This window comes from Arvicanthis niloticus, chromosome X (assembly GCF_011762505.2).
Source record: "Arvicanthis niloticus isolate mArvNil1 chromosome X, mArvNil1.pat.X, whole genome shotgun sequence".
NCBI classification, from domain to species: Eukaryota; Metazoa; Chordata; class Mammalia; order Rodentia; family Muridae; genus Arvicanthis; species Arvicanthis niloticus.
This window is the reverse complement of record NC_047679.1, coordinates 29,844,543-29,856,743: the sequence shown is the minus strand read 5'-3', so window position 1 is coordinate 29,856,743 and position 12,201 is coordinate 29,844,543. Positions and strand designations below refer to the sequence as shown.

At 37.8% G+C, this 12,201-nt stretch overlaps 1 protein-coding gene across 6 annotated transcripts in view; it reads left to right on the top strand.

The window, feature by feature from the left end:
• The window catches only part of Rps6ka3 (ribosomal protein S6 kinase A3), a 110,740-nt gene that overhangs the window by 29,442 nt on the left and 69,097 nt on the right, over positions 1-12,201 (top strand). The gene's annotated exons all lie outside the window — the stretch shown is intronic.

Below are 12,201 nucleotides of genomic sequence, written 5' to 3'. Positions count from 1 at the left end.
TAATTGTAAACTAAGCAAAGCAATCATTTTACAATATAAGGAGTTCACATTAATTTTACCAAAATATGCTAGGGACCTTTCTAAAAACGGTTTAAGATTGGTTTTAGAAGAATGATAAAGCTGACTCTGGTAACATGGGCCTGTAATCCCAGCCCTCCGGAAACTGAGACAATAGAAACACATATTTGACACCAGCCTGGATTAAAATACGTTCCAGGCCAGCCTGGGTTACATACACTCTACTTCTGTGCATGTGTGTGGAGGTGTGGCTGTGGAGGTGAGTATGTGTATATAGATGTACTCATTTGTATGTATGGACATCTTTAAGTCAGACTTTAAAGAAATGTTTAACACACAAAGTGGATAGTGACCATTTTCTCCTCTTTTAAGTTGTTGTTCAATATTGAATATCCAGCACCTAGAACTTGGCACACATTAAGTACTCATTAAATATGTATAAATGAATTAGTAAGTTGTTCCCAGGCCTCCTGCCCCGGATAGCTATCCATTATCAGCAACTCAACTGTAATTTTATTATTCTATACATATGACAGTAATTGTGCAACATGATTTTTCTCACTGACATGTCTTGAGCATCTTTTCATAACATACAGAAATGTATCTCTTTTTAAATGTTTGCATCTTTTTACAATGGTTTCATGCTAGTCTATTCTTTGTGTATCTTATATTTAATATAATTTCCACCAATGTTTTATAAACTTATATTTCAGTAAACTACATAAAAGGTTACATTGAGCTAGGAAATGTGAACATTTAAATTTTATTTTTTTATTAATCATTTCATTCGTTTACATCTTATGATATCCCACTTTCTAGTTACTCCTCCACAAGCCTCCCTCTTCTCTCTCCCCTTTGCCTCTGTGAGAGTGCTCCACCACCCACCCACCCTCTCCCGCCCCACCCCTCCAGCTTAAATTTCAATAGCCATTACTAAATGCCTTTCAAAGTGCCTATTGACCATTTCCTGTCCCACACTAGAGTGTTATCAGAAAACAGTCTTTATGAGCCACTCTAAATAGTTAATACTTTCTCACTTTAGTTCACGTCTCATTTGATTATTACATTAACTATCCATATATTGTTGGCCTTCATGTTTTATGTTTAGCATGATCTTTTGGATGATTCATTTCCTTTTGGTTTGTACATTTTCTGACTATATTCTGGACAGTAACCTCCCATTTCCTATCAGTCTCCTAAATATTTTATACAGCTTTTTAAACATTGATTTTATGCTTTGCATTAAATCTACACATACATTTTTATTTTTAAATAAACACACCTGGCTTCTGGATTTCAGGGTAGAATACCTATCCCTGTTATTAAAACAAATGGTTATATTTTGACCTAGTAATTGTTTGATTTTTCTTGTATTGGTGGTTTGTTTTGTATTTTCCTGTTTCTGCATTTAAATTTCATCCACTTGGTATTTTAATTTGTGGTATGATGTTTGTGTTTGACTTTACTTACCAAATAGATAAACCTGTTGCCCTAATTCCTATTTATTCAATAAATAAAATTCATTCTTTACCCACTCATTTAAAATACCACTTTTAGAGTATTTTAATTTTCTTTTTACACACCATACAAGTTTTCCAGGGTTGCTATAGCAAACCAGTACAAATGGTAAGTCTTAAAACAGTAGAAATTTTTCTCTCATTTTGGGAAGTCAAAAGTCTGATGTCAGAGTTCCCACAAGACTATGAATCCCTGACTGCTCAAGAGTAGGATCCTTCCTTGCCTATTCCAACTTCTGGTATTCCAGGAGTCCTAAACATTGTCATGTAGACACACCATTCTGATATTATTGTCAGCCACTACATGGTGTTCCTGCTGTCTGTGTCTCCCTCAAATTCCCATATCAGAATGCTCACCATTGGTTTAGGAACCATCTTATTCAGTATTTCTTTTTAAAAATTAGTCTTATGCACTTAAGTTTCCAATAATATTATATTCAGTTTGTTGGTGACTCCTGAAGAATGTATTATGACTTTTAAATAATAATTGTGCCAAATTTATAGGCTAACATGATAAAATTATTTTAGTAATATTGAGTCTTCACATCTAGACTTATTCCAATATTCTTATGTATATTTTTTCAAGCTTTATGGCTTTTTACATACAGTTTTTATGTACTTTTACTAAGGTAAGATAATTTATGTGTATTTTATAGTTCTTTTTATTATTTTGAGTTTTTCCCCTCTGAGGCTAGTCTGGAACTTCCTATGTAGCCTAGGATGGCCTCAAATTGGTAATTCTTTTGTCAAGGCCTCAGCCAAGTACTAAGATTATAAGACTACACTACCATAACTCATTTTAATTTTTGTTATTGTAAATGTCTTTTGTTTTCGCTGTCTTATATCCAGTTACTGATAATGTATATGTATGTTTTTCTCTCCTACTTTAATAGAGAAGTGGTTTTGAGACAGGGTTAAATGTAGCCCAGGCTAGCCTCAGTCTCTCTGTATAGCTAAAAATGCCCTTGAATTCCTGATCCTCTTGCCTATGCCTCCCATGTGATGGAATTAGAGGATGCATCATCATGCCTGCCTAGTTACATATTTCTGTTGGCTTTTTAACATTTTACAAAAGTTAATTTTTCAGAAATCAAACAACTCATTATGAATTATAGAAGAATGAGTTTATTTTAGAATAGTTTTTCTGTTTCCTTTAAATAAGGGCTAAATTCTGCAGTGTGACCTATGGTGTCCCATAAGGTCTTTCCATACTTCCTCCACCTTGTCTCTGGCCACAGTATTCTGTCCTCTACTCAGAGTCCACTCAGTCTAGTATGTCAGTTTCTCTTTTACTTCAGCACTTTCACAGGTATCTTCTCCTGTTGGTCTTAACCACCCTCCCCTCCATTTCATTCTTTTTCTTCCTTTTTGTTTTTGTTTTTTGAGACAGGGTTGCTGTGTAGCACTGGCTGTCCTGGAACTCACTCTGTAGACCAGGCTGGCCTTGAACTCAAAGATCTGCCTACCTCTGCCTCCTGAGTACTGGAATTAATGGCATGTGCCACCATTACTTGGCCTCCATTTAATTTTCAACCATCTCCAAGGTTCAAGTTTAGATATCATTTTAGCTGAGACATCTTCCCAACATAACTAGCACTTTGATTTCCTTCTTGAGTTAAGTACACATTTTCCTTTGTCTTGCCATAGTTGTCTATGCACCTCTTTATGCAAGCACAACACTGGATTCCTTCATTCATGTATTTGTCTATACTCCCTACTAAAGTGTAAACCATATGAAGAGTGACCAAATATGGCTTATTCATTGTTTTATAGTACTCAATTTTTGTCTAGTATTTGTTAATTTATTGTATTTGTGGATTAAGTTTTAGCTGTGCAGAAACCACACATAAAGCCTAGTGCTATCTTTATATTTTGTGTAGATTCCTAATCTTCTCAAACCATTTGAGGTATTCAACATCATCATCTATAATATATATTGACACATAAACATAAAAATATCAGTAAATATTAATGTTGAAACTTTTGTGTTGTGTAACAATTCTTTTAAAAGGAAAACCTCCAAAGTTTCTACTTGTAGTCTACAGTGAAAGTATATGATATCATGCAACTTGTACTTTCACCTGTCACACCCCTCCAATCTAGGAACTGCATTATAGAGACAGGTTGGAAAAAATTAGAACTATGGTATTACCAGCAGTGCAGATGAACATCCTAGCAAATATGGAATTAGGTTCAGTTACCAGGTACAAGCTTAGTATTTCTATAATGTAATTAAATCCAAAAGCCTACCCAGCTGATGAAGTGGCCCTATGGGTAAAATGTTTGCTCGGCCAGCATGAAAGCCTGAGTTTGGACCCCTGGGACTCACATCAAATCCAGGTACATGGTAACATGAGCCAGTAACATTAGCACTGGGGGACTGCAAAGGCAGCTGGCTTATTGGTTTGGAGGTTGCTGCCCATCTTTCTAGCTGAAACAGTAAGAAAGCCTGCCTCAGCTTTCACCAGGACAATATAGATGATGAAGAAAATTGAGAAAGAAGAAACCTGAGCCTCTTAATGACATAGTATTGTAATGATAGCTCTTCACCCTAAACTGTCCCCTCTACCTGTAAACTGTTCTCTGAGAAATGGTATAGGCACTTCCTTTACTTGAGTCATTGCATTTTTGGGTCTTCTACTTACAGCAGCATAGTCTGTATCTAACCCACTCGAATCATTGATGAGCTGAGTTATTCATGTCTTCATGTCTGTTGGGTGCCAAATACACTGCTACCTTGTTAAAGATTCAAAAGAGTTTAAGAGAAACATGTAGTTTTAAAAGAAAAAAAATGCTGCCTTGGTCCACTCCTGGGAGAAAGTGTCACCCAAAACAATTAAGAAAATAAGAAACTGAAACTTGTTTATTTTAATCAGAAGACTTCTATAACTTGAATCACAAGACATATATTAAAAGGTAGATGGAAGCCTAACAATAGGAAGTTATAGAATATTCCAACATGAAGCAAGCCTTGTTTATAGCCCTAAAAGTTCAAAAGAGGTCAAAAAGAGATGTTCCATGTACTATGGGAAGTGGAGTTGTGACATAGGGCTAAAAATATGGCAGTCTGAGAGAAACTGTGCCAATTGACAAGGTCCAAAATTCCAATGCTATTTAGTGTCTCTTTTTGATATAGAGATGTATAAGCTAACTTTGAACTCCCGTGTTCATTCTCCTGCCTTAGTTTCAGAGTAGCTGAAACTCTTGGTGCAAAATACCCTACCCTTATAGTAACAAAAAAAAAAATCTAAAAAAAATAAGAGAGACAGAGGAAAGAGAGGAAGGAAAAGTAGAAAGGAAATACCATTAGAAATGAATTTTTCATATTTTAATTTCTGAAATCAGAATGCTATCTATAACAATGGGATGATACTTTCTAATTGCCTTATTTATCTTTCATACTTATATAATGTTCCTCTTGTTCTTATATTAGGTAAAATATGATACCACCATTTTCCCCCAAATAAGGATGAGTCTCTGGATTAAAACATCCCACCAGAAAAACTATTAGTAGGAGAAAGACCAAAAAGGCCTGGTCTTAAAAATGGCCATTTTTATAAATTAACAAAACAGCAGGAATAAAGTTAGCTGCCTCTGTCCTCATTTTTGTTGGTTTGGTTTGGTTTGGTTTGGTTTAGTTGGGTGTTTTGTGGTTTGGTTTGGTTTGGTTTGGTTTGGTTTGGTTTGGTTTGGTTTGGTTTAGTTGGGTGTTTTGTGGTTTGGTTTGGTTTGGTTTGGCCAGCCTCACAAATAACTGGGATGATAGTTATGTACCATATGCACTATTTTTAAGAACTTTTAAAAGAGATTTTTAAAAATATAAAGGATTGGATTTAAGAATACTATTACATCATGGAAGAGAAAGAACAATGATTTAAAATGCATAGTGAAAATAATCTTCAGCCGATATATTTTCAGACATTACCTATTGGAGAAAGTTTCTAGAGAGTTGGAGAGAGAGAGAGAGAGAGAGAGAGAGAGAGAGAGAGAGAGAGAGAGAGAGAGAGAGAGAGAAAGAGAACTTGGAACACAAAGAACCCAGTACTAAAATCTTGCTGAAGAAAGCCCTTCTCATCATAATGAATAAAGGAATCTTCAGAAGACTAGTTTATTCAGTAAGCTTAAAGAATATCAAATCCAGACTGAGACACACAGCTCCAGGAATGCCACCCATAGAAAGGATAGGGAAGCCGCCAACATTATAAAAGCAGTGAATTCTCCAAAAGATCTAAGTGTTGAAAATTCACTTGAGAAACTGTTACAGAGCAGAAAGAGCTTGAAATAGATACAAGGAAAGCAAGTTTTAAAACAAAGCCACCATAATGTAAGCTTAAGAAAGAAAATGCAGCTAGGAAATTAATGGTATCTACACAGTCACAATAGTTAAATGTTATGATTGCTAAGTTATAAAACAGGATGTCTAATGATATCAGAAATTGCATTAGTTGACATGTCAAGAAAGTCAAACATGATGTCTCACGCCACTGATCCCAACAGTAAAGCAGGAAGGTTGCTACAAGTTCAAGGCAAATGTGGGCTACATATTGAGTACTAGGCCAGCCTGAGCTAGAGAGTAAGACTGTCAACAATATCAGAGGGAATGATGAAAAGAGCTGAAAGGGTTAAGCCTGGCAGCAGTTTTTGACCATTTTGCCTTTAATAAAAAATTTAAGCAAACATTTTTAAGTAGCTGTAGCATGTAATCAGATTTAACAATTGTAAATTGTAGAATATATAAAATGAGTGTTAAAGACTAGGTACAGAATTTTGAGAAGTAAAAATCAATGTTGGGATGAAATGTTTTTCATGGAAAAATTGTATAAACAGAAGACAAGGGAGGGAAGATGATCTGTGCTATGGTCAAACCTATTCGCTGAAGATGATAGTGATAAAGAAAAGCCTACGTTTTCCTGAATATGAAGAATAGATATCCACTCAGACCTTCCTAGTATGCGGAGTTACTCCCAGTATGCATCTTAAACACATTATTCTATTTGTGATAAAGCCATTTTCTTCTGCCTTGGTTTTTCTTCTTTTCACTTCTCACTAATTCCTTTCTTCTATTTGGTGTTTTTCCTATAATATTCCTCCCACTCATGTCTTAGATTCTCTTCTATCTTCTCTAAGTTTTAATGCTAATAATCTTCCTAAAGAGTTGGTTTTTACCTTTTTAGTCACCTAAAGTTCTTTAAGAAAAGTTGCCTAATTTAAATTTCTCAACACCAGAAGATCGCCTGACAACATTTCCTTCCCCAGATATATTGGCTTATCAATTTCATATTTATGCATAATTAATTTATCTCACAACTTACTCCAGCCAGTAACTTTTGTCTTCTCTGCTAATGTGAGTGGGTTATTTTTATCTTCCATTCCTATGAGACTTAGAAGAGAAATTACCTTAATAGCAGAAGATAAAACATCCCTTATAGTATACCCCAAAGTAAGACAGCCTCCAAAACTTCAGGCTTCTCTGACATTTCTCAGCTGGCCAGAGAATTCCATGGTCTTTATATCTATTCTGAAGAATTAGCAAGTCTTAACTTCAAGATAGCTATCAAAGAATAACATTAAAACAGTTTTTTGTTTAGTGGGGAATTGATTCTCTTAACAGCTCTATAATACTATGCAGAGGTCCTTCTGAGGATTGAGAATTGAAGGAGAGAAGTAAATGCCTAGCACAAAATCAGAGCCTTATAAGTTTATTTCCTGTATTGTTCCTTCTAGAGGCTGCTCCTGTTTTCCCATGTTTGCCAGAGATAAAATGTGTTCCTAAGGAACTAGCACTGTAGCCAGTGTTTCCTTAGTTATTTCGTTATTTGGCTTAAAGTAGGCCTAGCCCTAGGCAAAACTGTGAAATGAGTTCACTTCTCCTTTAATTTGATCCTTTAGCCCTTCGTTGGATCTGCCATTCATTCATTTATAAATAAGAAAATAAGACACAGTACTATACATTTTGCTAACAGCTTCAAACTTCTGGGCTCAATCCTTTCTCCTGATTCAGCCTTCTAAGTGACTAGCTGGGACCAAAATTATACACCACTGTATTTCCCTGAGACAAGGTTTCTCTGTGTAGCCTTCGCCTTCCTGGAACTCACTCTGAGACCAGGCAGGTCTAGAACTCTTAGAGATACATGTGCTTCTGCATCCTGAGTTCCGGGATTAAAAGCATATGCTACTACCTCCTGGGTCAGCTTTTATATTATAATTACTTATAAGATTGTTAAAAACCAAAGAAAACTACTAAAAATTACCCCATTCATGGAGTTCCAAAATCTAGAACTCTTTAAAATATGGATATGATAGTTCTATTAAAAATTACATACCTGCACCAATATGACAGATTGTAATAAAAATGAAGACTTATGAAAATACTGGATAAAATTAACTTCTGACTATTTATATAAGGTAGATATGGAACATACACAAATTTTATGTTTAAACATACCCATCCCCAAAATACCTCATTTATTAGGCATTTGAAAATGCTCTGACTATTATAAATAAGGCTGCTATGAACATAGTGGAGCATGTGTCCTTGTTATATGTTGGAGCATCTTCTGGGTATATGCCCAGGAGTGGAATAGCTATGTCCCAATTTTCTGAGGTGTTCCGTGCCCCTTCTGAGTCCCCTTCGCCTGCGAAAGAGACACGTGAGGCAGGGTTCGGGTAGTTACTACATTGAGGCTTTATATTCTTGTATCAGCAGAAGCGGAAAGACCCCAAGCCTGCTATATGTACCCTAGAGTGGCGTGTTCACTTCTGATTGGCTGTTCACTCATCACCCAATATCAAACCCCGGGATGGGCAGTGACTTTGGCGCGCTTTTGCCTTTTGCACCTGCGCAGTTAGTTGTTTACTTGTGGGAGCACAGGATGCCCGCGCCATCTTGTAATGGCGAATGTTGTCAGACTGATTTCCAGAGTTGTTGTACCAGCTTACAATCCCACCAACAATGGAGGAGTGTTCCTCTTTCTCCACATCCTCTCCACCATCACCTGAGGTTTTTCTTTTTTTCTTTTTCTTTCTTTCTTTCTTTCTTTCTTTCTTTCTTTCTTTTTTTTTTTTTTAGACAGGGTTTATCTGTATAGCCTTGGCTGTCCTGGAACTCACTCTGTAGACCAGGCTGGCCTCGAACTCAGAAATCCGCCTGCCTCTGCCTCCCAAGTGCTGGGATTAAAGGCATGCGCCACTACCGCCTGAGTTTTTGATTTTAGCCATTCTGACTGGTGTGAGGTGGAATCTCAGGGTTGTTTTGATTTGCATTTCCATGATGACTAAGGATGTTAAACATTTCTTTAGGTGCTTCTCAGACATTCAAGTTCCCTCAGTTGAAAATTCTTTGTTTAGCTCTGTACCCCATTTTTAATAGAGTTATTTGGTTGTCTGGAGTATAATTTCTTGAGTTCTTTGTATATATTAGATATTAGCCCTCTATCAGATATAGGATTTGTAATGATCTTTCCCAATCTGTTGTTTGCTGTTTTGTCTTGTTGACAGTGTCCTTTGCCTTACAGAAGCTTTGCAATATTATGAGGTCCCATTTGTCAATTCTTGATCTTAGAGCATAAGCCATTGGTGTTCTGTTCAGGAACTTTTCCCCTGGGCCTAGGTATTCGAGGGTCTTCCCCACTTTCTCTTCTATTAGTTTCAGTGTATCTGGTTTTATGTGAAGGTCTTTTATCCACTTGGACTTGAGCTTTGTACAAGGGGATACGAATGGATTGATGTGCATTCTTCTACATGCTGACCTCCAGTTGAGCCAGCACTATTTGCTGAAAATGCTGTCCTTTCTCCACTGGATGGTTTTAGCTCCTTTGTCAAAGATCAAGTGACCATAGGTGTGTGGGTTCATTTCTGGATCTTCAGTTCTATTCCATTGATCTTCCTGCCTGTCTCTTTACCAATACCATGCAGTTTTTATCACTACTGCTCTGTAGTACAGGTTGAGGTCAGGGATGGTGATTACCCCAAAAGTTCTTTTATTGTTGAGAATAGTTCTCGCTATCCTGGGTTTTTTGTTTCTCCAAATGAATTTGCAAATTGCTCTTTCTATCTCTATGAAGAATTGAGTTGGAATTTTGATGGGGTTTGCATTGAATCTGTAGATTGCTTTTGGCAAGATGGCCATTTTTAACTATATTAATCCTGCCAATCCATGAGCATGGGAGATCTTTCCATCTTCTGAGGTCTTCTTCAATTCAGAGACTTGAAGTTCTTGTCATACAGATCTTTCACTTGCTTGGTTAGACTCACACCAAGGTATTTTATATTATCTGTGACTATTGTGAAGGGTGTCATTTCCTTAATTTCTTTCTCAGCCTCTTTATCCTTCGAGTAGAGGAAGGCTACTGATTTGTTTGAGTTGATTTTATATCCAGCCATTTTGCTGAAGTTGTTTATCAGATTTAGGAGTTCTCTGGTGGAAGTTTTAGGGTCACTTAAGTATACTATCATGTATACTATCACTATGTTCATAGCAGCCTTATTTATAATAGCCAGAAGCTGGAAAGAACCCAGATGTCCCTCAACAGAGGAATGGATTCTAAAATGTGGTACATTTACACAATGGAGTATTATTCAGCTATTAAAAATAATGAATTCAAGAAATTCTTAGGTAAATGGATGGAACTAGAAAATATCCTGAGTGAGGTGACCCAATCACAAAAGAACACACATGGTATTCACTCACTGATAATTGGATATTAGCCCAGAAGCTTGAAATATCCAATATTCAACTCACAGACCACATGAAGCTCACGAAGAAAGAAGACCAAAGTGTGGGTGCTTCGGTCCTTATTAGAAGGAGTAACAAAATACTCATGGGAGCAAATATGGAGACAATGTGTAGGACAGAAACTGAAGGAGGGGCCATCTGGCGATCATTCCACCTGGGTATCCATCCTATGTGCAGTCACCAGAGGTAGACACTGATGTGGATGTCAGGAAGTGCATGCTGACAGGAGCCTGATATAGCTGTCTCCTCAGAGGTCTTCCAGAGTCTGACATATTCAGAGGTGGATGCTCACAGCTAACCATTGATCTGATCAAGGAGTTCCCAATGGAGAAGTTAGAGAGAAGACTGAAGGAGCTGAAAGGGTTTGTGGCCCCATGAGAAGAGCAACAATACCAACCAACCAGAGCTCCCAGGGTCTAAATCACCAGCCTGGGAGCACATATGGAGGGACCCATGGCTCCAGCTGTATATGTAGGGGAGGATGGCCTTGTGGGGTATAGGTGGGAGAGATTCTTGGTCCCATGAAAGCTGGATGCTGAGGGTGGGGGGATTCAAGAGTGGGGAGGTGGGAGTGGGGGGGTAGGTGGGGCACATACTCATAGAAGCAGGAGGAGGGGGGATGGGATAGGGGGGTTCCTGGGTGGGGGTTGGGGGAAAATGGGGTAAGGGGATAACATCTGAAATGTAAATAAAATATCCAATTAAAAATACTCTGAAACCTTTTTTTTTGCTATGGTGATGATTGAACCCAGGAGTTTGCACATTTCAGGTTCCTTTATGGAGGACATAAGCCATAATACTGTCTTCTTTTCAGATCTCCAGAAGTCACACTGGGATATTAGCAGTTAGCAGCAGTTTCTTCTCTCTTCCACTTTCACCATTATTTTAGCTCCTGCTTGTTCAGTAATTAATGAGGCTGCAATGCACTGGGCAGTGGTGGCGCACGCTTTTAATCCCAGCACTTGGGAGGCAGAGGCAGGCAGATTTCTGAGTTCAAGGCCAGCCTGGTCTACAGAGTAAGTTCTAGGACAGCCAGGGCTACACAGAGAAACCTTGTCTCGAAAAACAAAACAAAAACAAAAAAAGGAGGCTGCAATGCTAAACATGATCTTTGTCAAGGATCGTTGTTTATTTAGGCTCCCTCAAGCTGCCTTAAAACTTGAATTGGACCATCCCAAATAACACTCATAACCTCATAACCGTCAGTTCAGCATACCATTAACAGTCATGCTTAAAGCACAAAATAAACTACAGAAAGAATCTTGAACAGAGTAGACAATAGGCAGGGAGCTACTCAAAACAGTGCTCACTGGCAAGAAAATACCTGGTGTGGTACAATAACTGTTATTAACTAATTCCATCGATTATTGTCTGTCATCCTAACTCATTGACTGAGGAGTGTAGTTCAGCACTCAAAACTTGAGGGCAAATACTCTAATTGATCTAAACAAATGCCACTTAGGGAAAATACTTGTGAGATAACTAGGATTATGGTTAGCACAGCATGGTAGCATTAAATAGGATGTGTGCGCACTGAGCAAACCTTTGAAGCTTCCAGTCTTCCTTTTGCTGGTTTTGACATGCTTTCAGAGATCCTTTCTACCTTCCTAGAGTCCCTTTTCTACACTCCTTAAAACACCTTTTCACCAGAGCTTAAAACACAGCCAGACTCCTTTTCCTTTTATCCCAGCTTGCCACTGATATGGTTTGCCTCTGGTATACTGCCTCCTCTGATTTAAAGTGACCTTTCTTTTTTGTTGCATTTTTTATTTATTTACATTGCAGATGATATCCCCATTCCTGCCCCCCCCCCAGAAACCACCTATCCCATCCCCCTTCTGCTTCTATGAGGATGTGCCTCCACCTATCCACTCCCACATCCCTGCCCTCGAATTCCCCCACACTGGAGCATCCAGCCTCCAAGGACCTCCT